The sequence below is a fragment of the Lipotes vexillifer genome, unplaced genomic scaffold, assembly GCF_000442215.2.
Source record: "Lipotes vexillifer unplaced genomic scaffold, Lipotes_vexillifer_v1.1 scaffold204, whole genome shotgun sequence".
NCBI classification, from domain to species: Eukaryota; Metazoa; Chordata; class Mammalia; order Artiodactyla; family Lipotidae; genus Lipotes; species Lipotes vexillifer.
This window is the reverse complement of record NW_006777418.1, coordinates 1,536,090-1,550,894: the sequence shown is the minus strand read 5'-3', so window position 1 is coordinate 1,550,894 and position 14,805 is coordinate 1,536,090.

The following is a 14,805-nucleotide window of genomic DNA, read 5'->3' as shown; positions in this document are numbered from 1 at the left end:
TCCCTACACTGGGCAGTCTTTAATTAATTGTCTTTATTGATTAACTCTATGTAAAAATATATGTATGAAAGTAAATTGAAATAGCAGTATATTTCCTGTAACTCTAAGGCTCTAAAGGTTAAATTTATTTTTATTGATTTATCATTATGATCATTAGTAACAGCAAGTTACTCAAAGCAGTATAAATCTATCACAAATTTTGAAACGTATTAAATATAAAATGTGGAAGTGTATTGAAAATGAATCATTTAATGAGATGGATATAGTCATTTTTCCTGATTAATTCACATTATCATGAATAAGTACTTCTCATTTCCAGAATGAGAAAAGGCTCAGCATATTTTTTATTCTAGTTTTTTACTTTTATAGATGTAATCAATAAGGGCTTACCTATTAAGTAGATGAGAATACATAGACTTTTGTTACAATAATGTCACTCATTTTTTGGAACTCCTTTTGATCTATTTGTCAAAAATCACATGATGTATTTTGAAAAATTATTTTTAATGATCTAGAATCTGACAACACAGTTTTGCTGTTTCAATTTTTGGAAAGCATGACTTGGAAATTACCTGATATGCACACGGGTTTGTTATTCAGTTATTAAGGTCATTCACTTTCCCAAACCAACACCGGTGTTTTGAATTCATTCAGTGTTATGAGTTTTTACACCTGGGGCAGTGCACCATATTAAGATGCAGTGGAACGTATGCTACCTTTTTGTAAAGTGGAAGAGGACAATTGTGAAAGGGATGGTTTGACTCTTACATGTTGCCAGTCCAATCAATTTTAGGAAAGAAAATATGTGAAGGATGAGGATCCAATTTGATTCCCTTCAAATCATTCTATCCCTTGGGAAGCCTTTGTGAACTCTCAGAGGTAGCAGCAGTCCAGAACCCTACTGAACTATGGGATTTCACTTCCTTTTGACCCTTTGATTATAAGAACTGCTGATATTTCCTTTCTCCTAAAAAGGAAAATACAGCTTCAAAAAACTTTAAAGAGGGTCTCAAAGTGATTGGGGAAAAAATAAATGTAAACTGCAGAGGAGAAAAAGCTCTGTGGTTAGGAAGCCCAGTAGGCAATGAGGAGACTGCATAAAAGTGAACTAAATAAAATCCAATGTTTAAATCTGATTAAAAATGGAAATTTGGGGTTTTAATCTATGAGAGGTGTGTGCACACACACACACACACACACACACACACACACACACACACACACACACACACACACACACACACACACACACACCCCTATTGCCTTTTTGTGCCAAAACAGCAGGCTGATATCTGAAGATTTTAAAATCGTAGTAAATTATCATTGCATTATCATAGTTTTGGAAGACTTTGAATAAAGGTGGACTGTTGGATGAATGCTTTGGGACAGTGGCTTTTAATCCTTTTAAACACAACTCACAGTAAAAATTTGTGTGAAAAATTTGTGTGTCCAAAAAAGATTATTCTTACACGTACAATGTGAGATAGTCTCTGATATTTTGTCTTCTGTCCTCCATCCTCATCTATTAAAGACAATGCTGGTCAAGAATCACCAAATTTATTTCATAATCCACGAATGGGTAATGATCTATAGTCTGAAAATCAGTGCATAGCAAGGTCCTTTGAGAAACAACATTATATCTTTGTATTAACTATTTATTTTAAAACAGTCTTGTAAAGAAAAGCACACTTATATTGAACTCATCTCTGCCTAGGAGAAACCAAGCTTTTCATACCCAAAGGATAAAACCAAGATTCCTCTGGTTGCAGCCAACCCCAATTGTAGGCATCGTGTCTAGGATGAAATAGTTTCTGAGATGCTACAGAACAACAGTAAGTAAGAAAAAAAAATCAGCTTAATAGAGAATCAAAGGCCTCATAAGTCAATCTTTTAATTGATGGAACCCTTCTGTTCTGGGATGATAGAAGGTAGGGGTGGAATGGGAGTGGAGGAGGTAGGGAGGTAGGGAGGTTGGGAAGGAGCAAGATTTGAGAGAATAGATGATGTAAGTGGAAAGTTCCTGGATCTTCACACAAAGGATCTTCCCAGTAGAGTGCTAGACTATCTATGTGTTCCACACATCTTGTAACTGATAACTGTCCTCACTTGCCTTTTCTCTCTGAGAGAAGAAATATGCAGAATTAAACAAAGGCATCAGCTTCCTAAGAATGTGCTCTTGGAGTTGGCTCGAATCTCTGAGGGTAATAAGAGAACAAACACATCATTAGGGTGCAATCCAAGCAACCCAAGTTAATGAACACAATAGGAGAGGGCTGTGAGAAGACTGCTGAAGCCAAGCACTGGTTTTTAAAAGAAAGGGAAAATATAAATTTCCAATTTACCTATTACTCTACAGTAGGTTAAAAAAAAAAAGTTAAAGGCAAATGAAACAAAAATATCTCTGAGTTACACAATGTTATCACTATCAAATCAAATTACAAAACAAAAAATTAAACAGGATTTACTATCCTGAAATGTGTCAGGATTGAAAAAACACCCAGAGTGCCTAGGACTCTAAACACTTACAATTCCTGTAAGTATCAATAGAGAACTTACTGGTCAGATTAAAATTTTTTAAAAACAAAAACACTGTCCTAAAATCCATTGGAGAACCAATAGAAATGGCCCTAAATGGATTCCTAAATGGAATTACCTGAGGGAGCTTTTAGACCATCAGAAAACATAGCCCAATCCAGACCAATTAAATCAGAGTCTCTGGGAATGGGACCCAGGCATCAGCATTGTTTAAAGCTAATATGCAGCCAAAGTTGAGAACCATTGCTCTAGACCTTCCTAGTCACAGTGTCTTCTGTGGACCAGCAGCAAGAGTATCCCCTGGGAAATTCTTAGAATTCAGAACCTCAAGCCCTCCCCTAGACTTATTGAATCAGAATCTACAATTAGACAAGATCCTCAGATGATTCTTGTGCATATTAAACATTGAGAATCACTGATTTGAAAGATCCACACTATTAAATTCTGGTGTTCACTGTGTCTTTAATACTTTACTGTTTCTTGTTTGACGTTGATCTACATCACGGTATTTGGAATGAGCCAACTGGCAGCACCTTCCTTGTTTTACTACCTCTGAATTCTCTGGTTGCTCAGAGTTGGTGCCCTAATTCCTAAAACCTGTAGGGCCAATTCCTGTCTTTTTTTTTGGGGGGGGGGTGGTATGCGGGCCTCTCACCGTTGGGCCTCTCCCGTTGTGGAGCACAGGCTCCGGATGCGCAGGCCCAGCGGCCATGGCTCACGGGCCCAGCCGCTCCATGGCATGTGGGATCTTCCCAGACCGGGGCACGAACCCGTGTCCCCTGCATCGGCAGGCGGACTCTCAACCACTGCGCCACCAGGGAAGCCTGGCCAATTCCTGTCTTGATCCTAACTGTGAATAGCCTTGGCCCTTCCCAAGTGAGATCTGAATGTTGCTAGGATCCTATGTAGAATCCAGTGTCTTTTGCTGAAAACCATATCCAGGACAGATTTTGGTATGCTAATTCTGTTTACTTATTTATTCTTTAGATTAGGCATCAACATTAACACTAAGACCTTGCTCCTGCCTTCACCCTCATGGTTTTCTCTTTCAGTTTCTATTGCTAATTCTATTTAGAACACGCCTCTGAAACCAAGAGTGGCTGTAAGAGCAGTTGGCCTTCCTTGCTTAAGCTGTTTCTTTTTCAAAAACGTGGCTAGAATTCTGAATGCACGTGTAGAACTGGATGAAGATGCTACCCAATTGGTTCCACTGGTACTGCCTTCTCCATACGTCCAAGCTTTCTGTGACTTTTCAATTTTGTTTGTCCACCAGGCTACTGGAATGGACTGATAATCATTAAAATAACTTCTAGAATTCTTCCTGCATTCCACTGGAGATGCCTTCTAGAGCAGAAACCCTTCAGTCCCTGGCCCTGGAACTGAACTTTATAAGGTCCCAGCTCTAGTCTTCCTTTCCTTCTAGCTATATTTGCTTATATATGATCCATAAAACTTCATGTCTCATGCCCAGCTGAGCTCTAACATTATTTATATGGTAGATGATCAATATATAGTCATCTCAGATTCATTAGATTTGTAAGGAAATCTCAGGTTTCTATGTATAGGGACAAGGAGGCAAAAAATAAAGGAAGAAATGCAAAAAGAACTCAACCAGAAAAGTCCTTTTTACTGTGTTTCTGGCAAACCTCAGCATATTCCTGGACATATTGTTGGATTGTCCTTGTGTAGACGTACTCTGAGATCCTGGAGAAAACGTGTCTGCAGGCACTAGAAGTGAAAGCCTCAAAGGAATCTGTGATGACTAACTCCTGTAGTAACAGAATTTGGGGACATGTGCAACTCTGGCTTATTGAAGAATTGATTTCTGAAAGGGAAGATATGAAATTCCTCCAGAAAAGAACATAAATGTTCCTAGGGCATTCACATCATAAGAACAAGATACATAGTTGGTTTAGAATCAGGAGCTTTCAAACTGAACAGCTGTAACCCATTTGGGCAGTCGTGCAAAACAGAAAGTTGGCAGACCAGATAGTCTTTTCGGACATTAAACACAAGATGCTCGGGGCCAAAACCTGTGATTAAGAAATCAAATGTTTTCTTTTTCACCTTCCAACCTGTTCTCAGACTGTGGAAAGTTGTGTGATTTTTCTTCTCTCTCTGGCTATAGTTATTGAGAACTGCCTGTCTCTTCAGCCACTGGAGGTCAATTCAATTCAATTCAATCCAGTCTAGTCCAATCCATTCCAATTTAATCCAGTCTAATCTAATCCAGTTTGACTTCACCTACCTTTCTTTGGGGGAGACCTATATGAACATAAGAATTTAAGTGTCATGGGGGCTGAGATAGCAGGTTCTCTGCAGCTCAGCTCATAAAGTATCTTGACTGTGGTGCACTCTCTCTCTACTTCTCTGCTTCCACTGAGGATCTATAAATCTGGTTTCTAGACACTTCTCTGCATCCTGGATTCTGTTTCCGCTATAACTCCCAGTTGTTGTACACCACTGATTTTTCTAGTTCATTTGGGCATGACCTGTTGCATTTCTGCCTAACTCTAATGGATGTAACTGACGTCCCAACTCTCTCCCAAAGTTTCCTCCCAACTCTCCTGCAGTACCTGTCTGTATCTCTGTCCTTCATTTCAACCTTTCAGACTTTACTTTCTCCTCCCACAGCTTGGCCTAGTAGGGACCACTTCCTTTCAAAGGGTTTCCTTTCAAGTACACATGCAGAAATATGCATGAGCATCTGGTGTGAGCCTTTAGTTCAGCTTCAGCCCCTAGTGAAATATGGAGACACAGACACTGAGAAAAAGACAAAAAGGCAAGATTAATGAGAACAAGCATCAAAGAAATGCCTTCATGTCTAGAAAATGTTAAGAACCTGCTTTGGCCACATTTGAACAGTTGTATGTCTGGATTTCAGCCTCTTTTTTTCTGGTGTATGTACCTGGAATAGACCAGACTCCCAAGAAGCCTGGCAGCAAGAAGCAGGGGGTTGTAGTGAAAAGTAGCTGCTGGCTCCAGACTCTCATGAGGAAAGGGGTGAAGTCAAAGCTTCTAGTTAACAGGCAAATACCCATGATGGTCGTGCTAGTTGTTAAAATATGGGAATGCTACCCTGCTAATCGGTAACCAGCCATTGCCCCACGTTCCCACTTACTCCTCCTCTGTGCCCTGATGCCCTGACTGCCCTCATAGGTTCCTCTCATGCCTCCAGCAATGAAAAGGTTAACATTTTAATTTGTGGCTAAATGTTGTGAAAACTCATTCCTGGATGATGACTCTTGACTCTGGGAGGAATTGAATGCTTTGAACTTTTTTAGGAACCAATAGAAAGTAAATAATTTTTAGGATCATCTTAGGAAGTGCTGTGCTTGTAACTTGCCTCCTGAGTTCACTTCCTTAGAGCTGCCCAGATTCATCCAAGTCCTTTTTTTTTTTTTTTTTTTTTTTTTTTAATGGGGTTTTCGGGCCTCTCACTGTTGTGGCCTCTCCCGTTGCGGAGCACAGGCTCCGGATGCGTGGGCTCAGCGGCCATGGCTCGTGGGCCCAGCTGCTCTGCGGCGTGTGGGATCTTCCCGGACTGGGGCACGAACCCGTGTCCCCTGCATCGGCAGGGAGACTCTCAACCACTGCGCCACCAGGGAAGCCCCATCCAAGTCCTTTTGCTTCAACCATCCTCCTCACTAATTTGACATTTGACTGTCTGTCTGATGAACTAATCTTCCTGCCCCCTGTCCTCCATCCATGGAGCCTGCTGTCTCCATTAAGCACAACTTGAAACTCCTTTTCTTCATATAGTCACCTCATCCACTTTCCTGGACAGGAACTGGTTGGTTCCAAATCTGATGAGCAGATTCTTCCCAAATGTTCACTCCATAACCCCACGCAGCCATGTGCCAGCTTCTCTGCTGCAGCCACCACAGGCAATCAGGTACCAGTGAAGCCCTCCTGCCATTATCTTCCCAGATAGTATCAGGGAGCTTTGGAATCAGATAGACCTGGATTTGAAAGCCAACTTCTCTTTACTAACCAAGTTACTTGAGCAAATGACTGACTTTTTATAAGGCTATTTTTCTAATCTGCAAAATAAAGGTAGATATTACTTCATAAGAATGAGAAGGAAAAACAAATGAAATGATGCTGTTGTAGTGATACATTTATTTTCTTGCCCTGCCCAGCATCTCTTTAGGGAACCACCCTTTCCTATTCGTATTCTACAAGGTTTGACAATAGGAATGTTCACATGACCCAGGGGACCAGAGTACTTGGCTACAATGGTTCATTCTGATATAGGCAGATGACCCAAGTCTAGCCAATTAGAATCTTCCCTGAGAATTTGCTGAAACAATCCACAAAGAGATAGTCTCTTTTCATGAGTACATTTTGTTTGTTTGTTTTTTAATCTTTATTGGAGTATAATTGCTTCACAATACTGTGTTAGTTTCTGTTGTACAACAAAGTGAATCAGTCATATGCATACATATATGCCCATATCCCCTCCCTCTTGAGCCTCCCTCCCACCCTCCGCGTCCCACCCCTCTAGATCATCACAAAGCACCGAGCTGATCTCCCTGTGCTATGCTGCTGCTTCCCACCAGCCGACTATTTTACATTCGGTAGTGTATATGTATCCATGCTACTCTCACTTCGCCCCAGCTTCCCGCTCCCCCCTCCCCGTGTCCTCAAGTCCATTCTCTATGTCTACGTCTTTACTCCTGCCCTGCCACTAGGTTCATCATTACCCTTTTTTTTTTTTTTTTTTTTTTTTAGATTCCATATATATGTGTTAGCATACAGTATTTTTCTCTTTCTGACTTCACTCTGTATGACAGGCTCTAGGTCCATCCACCTCACTACAAATAACTCAATTTTGTTTCTTTTTATGGCTGAGTAATACTCCATTTTATATATGTGCCACATCTTCTTTATCCATTCATCTGTCGATGGACATTTAGGTTGCTTCCATGTCCTGGCTGTTGTAAATAGTGCTGCAGTGAACATTGTGGTACATGTTTCTTTTTGAATTATGGTTTTCTCAGGGTATATGCCCAGTAGTGGGATTGCTGGGTCATATGGTAGTTCTATCTTTAGTTTTGTAAGGAACCTCCATACTGTTCTCTGTACATTTTGAATAGACAGTAGGAGAAAAAGAATTATTTTTTAAAATTATTTGTATCCAGTTATGTATTTTGAGAATAATGGTTACAATGGTGTTCTGACACTTATAATCTAGAGTTTTGGTATGCATAAAAGCTCCAACTCTACATATATATGTCATATCAATATATAATTTAGAGCACTAACTTAGTTCTTGATAAATGGTAGCTATATTATTTAATCCTTAGATTAGCTTAAGAAAAAGTGGAATTTATTGGTTCATGTGTCATGGAGCTAGGGTGGGGTGTTGAGGTAAAGAACTGGCCTTAAGAGACTCCAGGAAGTTTGAGAGTGTCACCTCTGCTTCCCTAACGGCCATTGGCTTTGTGATCCCTACTGTAAATGAGTTATTAAATTGGAACAGGGACATGACCAGAGACAACTTTAGGTCTTCATAATTTCAGTTTAGTAACTCCAGAGGAAAAAGAAGACATCTTTTTCATTCAGTGTCTATGAAGTGTCTTACAGGGTCTTTGAAGGCACATTCACAAAAGCACAAATTCTTAAAACTCAGGTTGGTCTGGCTTGAGTCACTTGAACATTGCTGAGCCCATCTCTGAGATGTATATATATACATACACACACACACACACACACACACACACACGTATGTGTGAGTGTGTTGAACTGTGTAATTGACACATTCACCAAAACCATTTGGAGAGGGAGACAGCAGTTCCTAAAGGAAAAGGAGATATGATTACAAAAGAATGGCGGGAAGCGAGGCTTGAGTAGCCAAAACACTAAGTATCTCCTATTGATATCATCATCATCATCATCATCATCATCATCACCTTCATTCCCATATTATTATTCTTAATCACCACCATCATCATTACTCTTGCAGGAAGTGTACACATAACAGTGATTCACTGTCAGACTGATTTTCAGGGGACATTTGAAAGCAAAGGGAGGTGGATGTGGTAAAAGCTAACAGTATTTGGCCCTTTTGACAGTAAAAATTGACCTGCCATCTCTGGCAACAGCATATATAGGTGGTATTTCCTTATTAAGAGGAAAAAGCCATAATTCCTAACTTACAGTAAGCATTATCATCCATTTAAAAATATTAGTGTCAGTAGGGGCTGAAGCTTCATGAAAAAAAAAGTGTTTTAGGTATGCAGAAATTTCATGGATCAAGTGCTCCTAGAAACAGTGTCCTCACCTGGAAGACACTCACATCCCATGTAACACAGCCTGGTGCACTTTGTGACTACTTGAAGAATATGAATTCAATGTGATTATTGGACCAGAGGAGCAAAGGCAGTATCTTTTAATAGTTATTTTCTGTATGTCACATCTTTGGTAATAAGGTGCCAAAAGGGATATTTCTGGCTGTGATTGGTTAGTATCATTCCGTGTACATTAGAAGACATGCCAAATATATTTCTCCATTTTCTGCAGCAATATTTATTTGACTTCATTATGTAATTGGCTTTATTAAAAACAAGAAAAATAAGATATTCTCTCAGTATAGCACATGAAAGTTGATATGACAACCACTTCTAGTATACTGTGGTTTTGGAAATTCAATAAATGCAGATGTATACTTAGGCAGATTCAAAAACGCACATCATAGAATTTCTACTTCATATAAATTAGAAAGTCATTTGGAACTTTTATGGCTTTTGGTGATAAACTGTATTAAATCAGCTTTCAAAGAAATTGATTTTTATGAATTATAAATTGTATGCATTTGGGCCTTCATCATTTCATATTAACATGCTGTCCTTCTTACCAGATGTCTATTACGTAGTAACATTCATGTTCCTTACTAAAAAAAAACTAATTTTTTCAAAGCAGAGCGAGAACCAGTAACACCGCCAGAATTACGTTCTGATTTCAGAAATGAAATAGATGTTGCCCACTAGACACCCCTCTTACCTGTCTTTGACTCTGCCCCGTGGTAGGAACACCAGATTTAGCAAATAAACATCTTGGGTGTCCAGTTAAATTTGAATTTCAGATACACGATAAATTTTAGTATAAGTATATCTCATGCAATACTTGGGGCATATTTATGCTAAAAATTATTTGTTGTGTATCTGAAACTCAAATTTAACTGGACATCCTAGATTTTTATTTGCTAAATCTGTCAACCTTACCCAAAAGGGCATTACCTGACTCTTTCCTCTAAGACTGTGTGCCCTCCTATTGTTTTCTTTTCTTTTCTTTTTTCTTTTTTTGCGGTACGCGGGCCTCTCACTGCTGTGGCATCTCCCGTTGTGGAGCACAGTCTCCGGACGCGCAGGCTCAGCGGCCATGGCTCACGGGCCCAGCCGCTCCGCGGCACGTGGGATCCTCCCGGACCAGGGCACGAACCCGTGTCCCCTGCATCAGCAAGCGGACTCTCAACCACTGCGCCACCAGGGAAGCCCCCTTCTTATTGTTTTTTAATGTGTCTTCCTGCTAAAATATGCACAAGGCAGAGGATCCCAAGCCCATTCATTCTAAGATATAAACCCGTATGCAGCCCTTATGGTCCATCTTAGCTTGCTGATATACCCAACAGAAACATAACTCTGACTCAAAACCAGCCTTTAAGGGAGGCAAATTTTTCCTGGTAGTCCCTTGAGGGTATAAAGCACATCACACAATAAATCATCTTAGAGGATGTCTTCTTTCCCTGTCTCTCTCCAAAGTCTTACTCTGTGAGGAATTCCTTCTCACTTTCTTTCTTTTCTCCCCAACTTCTCTTCAAACTCCCCTCTCCCCTCCCACCCTCCATTATGTTCAGTTATCTTATCTTTCCCAGCCTTCAGCCATTTGCATTCTCATTCATATCCAGCAGATCAGAGGAAGGAAGAGGTAAAAAGAGGAGACGCTGTGGGTGCAGGTTTATTTTGACATATTTCCCCCACTTACACACCAAACACTACTACAGTGAAATACTTGTAATAATCTTATTGACTTGGATTGAGTTGGATTAACTTTAACCTTCTTCTAACTTTTCTTCCAAAACTAAGATGGTCCACATTTCTTAAAATATACCCCCTCAGCATTGTTTGCAATTATATTGCCTTTCAGTGTCTTAATTGATGACTTCTAACCTAAAATATAAAATAAGAAAGCTTTTTTCCTTCTTTTTAGCTAGGAAGGTCATACCAGAAGCCCAGAAATTATTCCATGCAGGCAGAATTCCATATCCTGCCCTCCCTCTGGATAAATTGAGCTTGTCTGTAGTAATTTCTCTGCATTTCCATACCCACACACTTATTACAGCTGCCATCGTCCAGCAATATTTTCCCCCACTCATCATCATAACAGCTTATAACTATTTGATGGGATTAAACAGAGCCAACCTAATTCTGTCACTTAGGCAGCCAAATTCATGAGCCTAGGCATCAATGTATACTGATACAATGTCCAGAAGCCCATTCTTGCTGGCTGTCATCTGAATGGTGTGTGGGTGGGTTTTAAGTTTTGGAGTCAGGTAGACAACCTAGATAGCAAAGCAGGTGAGCTGTGGTATTAATAGCTGAATTACTTTGCTAAAATCTGCCCCTGAATTTTTTAAGTTTTGTACAATCTATCCCTGGGGACAGTCAAGTGCAGGCTTGAAAATAGCTGTTTACCTTTTCGTTTGCCCAGAGTAAATAATGGTTATTTCTGGGTATGGAGGAAAAACGTGTTTGTTTACTTTATGTTGCTGACACTGATACCCACATCCCAGCAACCACCAAGGGAAGGTAGGCTGGAAAAGCATTTGTTGGAAAGGAAAACAACAACAACAGTAATAACAACAATAATAACAATTTAGTATTAGCAGTAGTATATCCCATATTTCAAATTATCAGCCTGATGTTTTTGTTTTTTTTTTTTGCGGTACGTGGGCCTCTCACTGCTATGGCCTCCTCCGTCGCGGAGCACAGGCTCTGGACGCGCAGGCCCAGCGGCCACAGCTCATGGGCCCAGCCGCTCCACGGCATGCGGGAATCCTCCCGGACCGGGACGCGAACCCGTGTCCCCGGCATCGGCTGGAGGACTCTCAACCACTGCGCCACCCGGGAAGCCCAGCCTGATGTATTTTAAAACAATTGTACAGAGACAAATTTGAAAATGTGATTTTTTAAAATACTGTACTACTGAAGGCTTGACTATATGCATTTGGAGGATAAAAAGGTTATTGACTATAATTTATAGCAGAAAGCAAGCTGTCCTGCATTTTTACATGCAATTTCTCATTTTGTAAGTGATGTGGCTCTAATTTTGTCAATGAAACAGGTAGCACGTACAGAATACAATAACACCCAGTTGAAAAATTGTTAATTTAGTCAAATGATATTTAAAAATAAAGTGTAGTGCCAAAAATTAATGGATTCATTTCATTTCATGGATCTGTAGCACATTCTTGATCAATTATTTTCCTGATGATTTATCACAACTGGCTCTTCCTATGGCTAAAAATTACCTTTTAAACTGGAACATATATTTGCATGATGCAAAGATATTATTTGACTCTGATGATTTTATCTTTCTAAAGTATTCTAGAAGATTAACTGACAGAATACTGAGCCATACGTGGACTATATTGTTGGGGCTCATGTGCATATGAAAAAAATGTTAAGCCAAAAATTTAAAAGCTGGACCCAAAAGAAAATGTGCAATTTGATTACAACTATGTAAAAGTATTATACACATCAGCAAAGAATAAAAATAGGTTTGGAGAGTAATAATCTAATGCTCATCAGGTGTGTGTGTACAAAGTTTGATTTATAACACTTAAAATAATAAAAAACATCCTAGAAGGAAAAGCGCCAAGACAACACTAGTTTTTTTTTTTTTTGCCATATGTGGGCCTCTCACTGTCGTAGCCTCTCCCGTTGCCGGACGCGCAAGCTCAGCGGCCACGGCTCACGGGCCCAGCCGCTCCGCGGCACGCGGGATCCTCCCGGACCGGGGCACGAACCCGTATCCCCTGCATCGGCAGGCGGACTCTCAACCACTGCGCCACCAGGGAGGCCCAACACTAGTTTTAAAGTAAAGTGTTGTGCTATTGAAACATGTGTATGTAGCCAAAACAATTTATTACTAGGGTTAGAGATATAGTAGTTTTAGTCTTTTAAAAAAAAGCAATAGAACAAGATTGATATTTTAAAAATTTACTTAGAAACAAAACACTAGTGGCTTCCCATGTGCCAATTTTCCCCTCTGAACCATTTTTACAGACAACTTACAACCTCCCCAAAGTATAGGTTTATGTGGAAAAATAAGGGGTTGTTGTATAATAAGGAAGCTGACAAATCTTTAAGTATAGCAGTACTAGTTATTGCTACTGTAATTTATGCACAGATACTGATTCTAATTAAGTAATAGCAGAGGTTGCCTTTAAATTTATGAGGCTATAATCAGCTCCCTTGTGCTCAGTAAATGCCACAGCTATAGCCTGTGGTGTTAATTTCACACTACAGTGGAAACTAGTGGTTGCTGCCAAATATACTCATAAGTTACAGGCAATTTGGATTATTACCGTAGTGTGTGCTGCATCGAGCAATGCGCCACTCATAATCACTTTTTAAAGTCATTATTGAGTGTTTGTGTATGATAAGTCTTCTGACATTGACAAGGCAGAGTGCGGTAGCTTGCCTTTCCCTGAAGTCATTTCCAGATAAAATAAATATGCTAAGTCCTCTGGAAAAATAATAATATAAGAAGCTCCTACTTCCTCAGCTCCCTAGCTATGTCTGGCACATGAGAGCTGGAAACTTAGGATTTTTCCTATAAACTACGCTGTGTGTGATGTTTCCCAAAGGAGAGCACCTGATATGGGGTCACTTCCCTTTGGGGATTTCATGAATTAATGTGATGGGATTTCATAAGTGTCGCAAACTGAACTTTCTGGAAAAACTGCATTCTGTTCTTTATCACTTTCCCAAAGCTGGGTGTGAACTAGAGAACCTCGCTGTGAGGTTTAATGCTAGTTACTTTCCTCAAAACATCACATAAAAGATGAGAAGTGAACAAACCAGCTCACACAAACACAGTATCTCCCTCTTTCTTTTACCTTCTCCCTTCTATTTTAGAGGAGTTCCTCTTGACACTTGGGGTTTAGGAAATTCCACCTAGGACTACATGATATTGCACATCTTATTCTTAAATCCGCAACATTGGAGTGGGTCCTTATGGTCCAACGGTAAACGGGTCCAAACTCCAGCTGTTGACGATAGGGGTCTTCTTAGTGACTGAGTGAAGATTGCATTAATTCCAGGGACAGCATGCTCTGACTCGTGGCAGGGACCACAGGTTTCTGTTTGGAATATGGTCACATCATTTCCTAAGGAACCTAGTAGGCTCCAGTGCAATCAGCAACATAGCAGGAGCACCATGTTTTCCTCCTGGGGGCAAGCACAGGAGGCAGATGGCTCCCCAGGTGATGTTGTTTTAGACCTGCCAAAATCAAGATGCAAAGAGCGACCGAAACTAGTCAAGTTTCACTGTCTCATTGTATTCTTCCAAATAAAATGACAAAATATCAGGTATTTCCTGTATGGCTTTTCATTATTTGCCAAGAGAGGATTCTTTAAACATCTGAAAGATCTAGGATCCTGGAGTTGAAACTGCTCCTGTGGTGATGGGCTATCCATAGAAAGGTGGCTTCAGCAACCTACTGCCAATGCCCTGTGGAGATAACAGGTAATCATTATAGAAAAATGTGTGTGTGTTTGTGTTCTGATCCCTCTTATTAACTGACATTCCAGGGGCAGAAACTGTGGTCTCATAGTGGCACGTAATCGCAACTTCTCTTCACTTAATTTGTGACACAAAAGGACAAGTCTCTCTTCTAGTGTTGTAAAGACACACATAACAAAAAATCAGGTCAATAGCTTTATTAACAAAAAGCCTTTAGGAAGAAAAACTGCAGTTGTACATTCTCCTCATTCAGTGCAGATGTGCAGCTTAGCTTTTGGGAGGGAAAATGGAGACCGTTAATAAATTCCTCTTAACAACACAGACAGGGTCATAGTCTGTCTGTGGTGGCCATGGAGGTGCACCATTCAATCCCTCCTAGAGAGAACCTCTTGAGAAGCACTGTCAGCTGAGAGCTTCTGCTGTCACACCTCTGGATCTGCCACAGCCGGAGACCATGGTCTTCCCAGACAGCACTCAGCAAATGGCCATGGTGGGGATACTAGAGAAGGGCCATTCCTT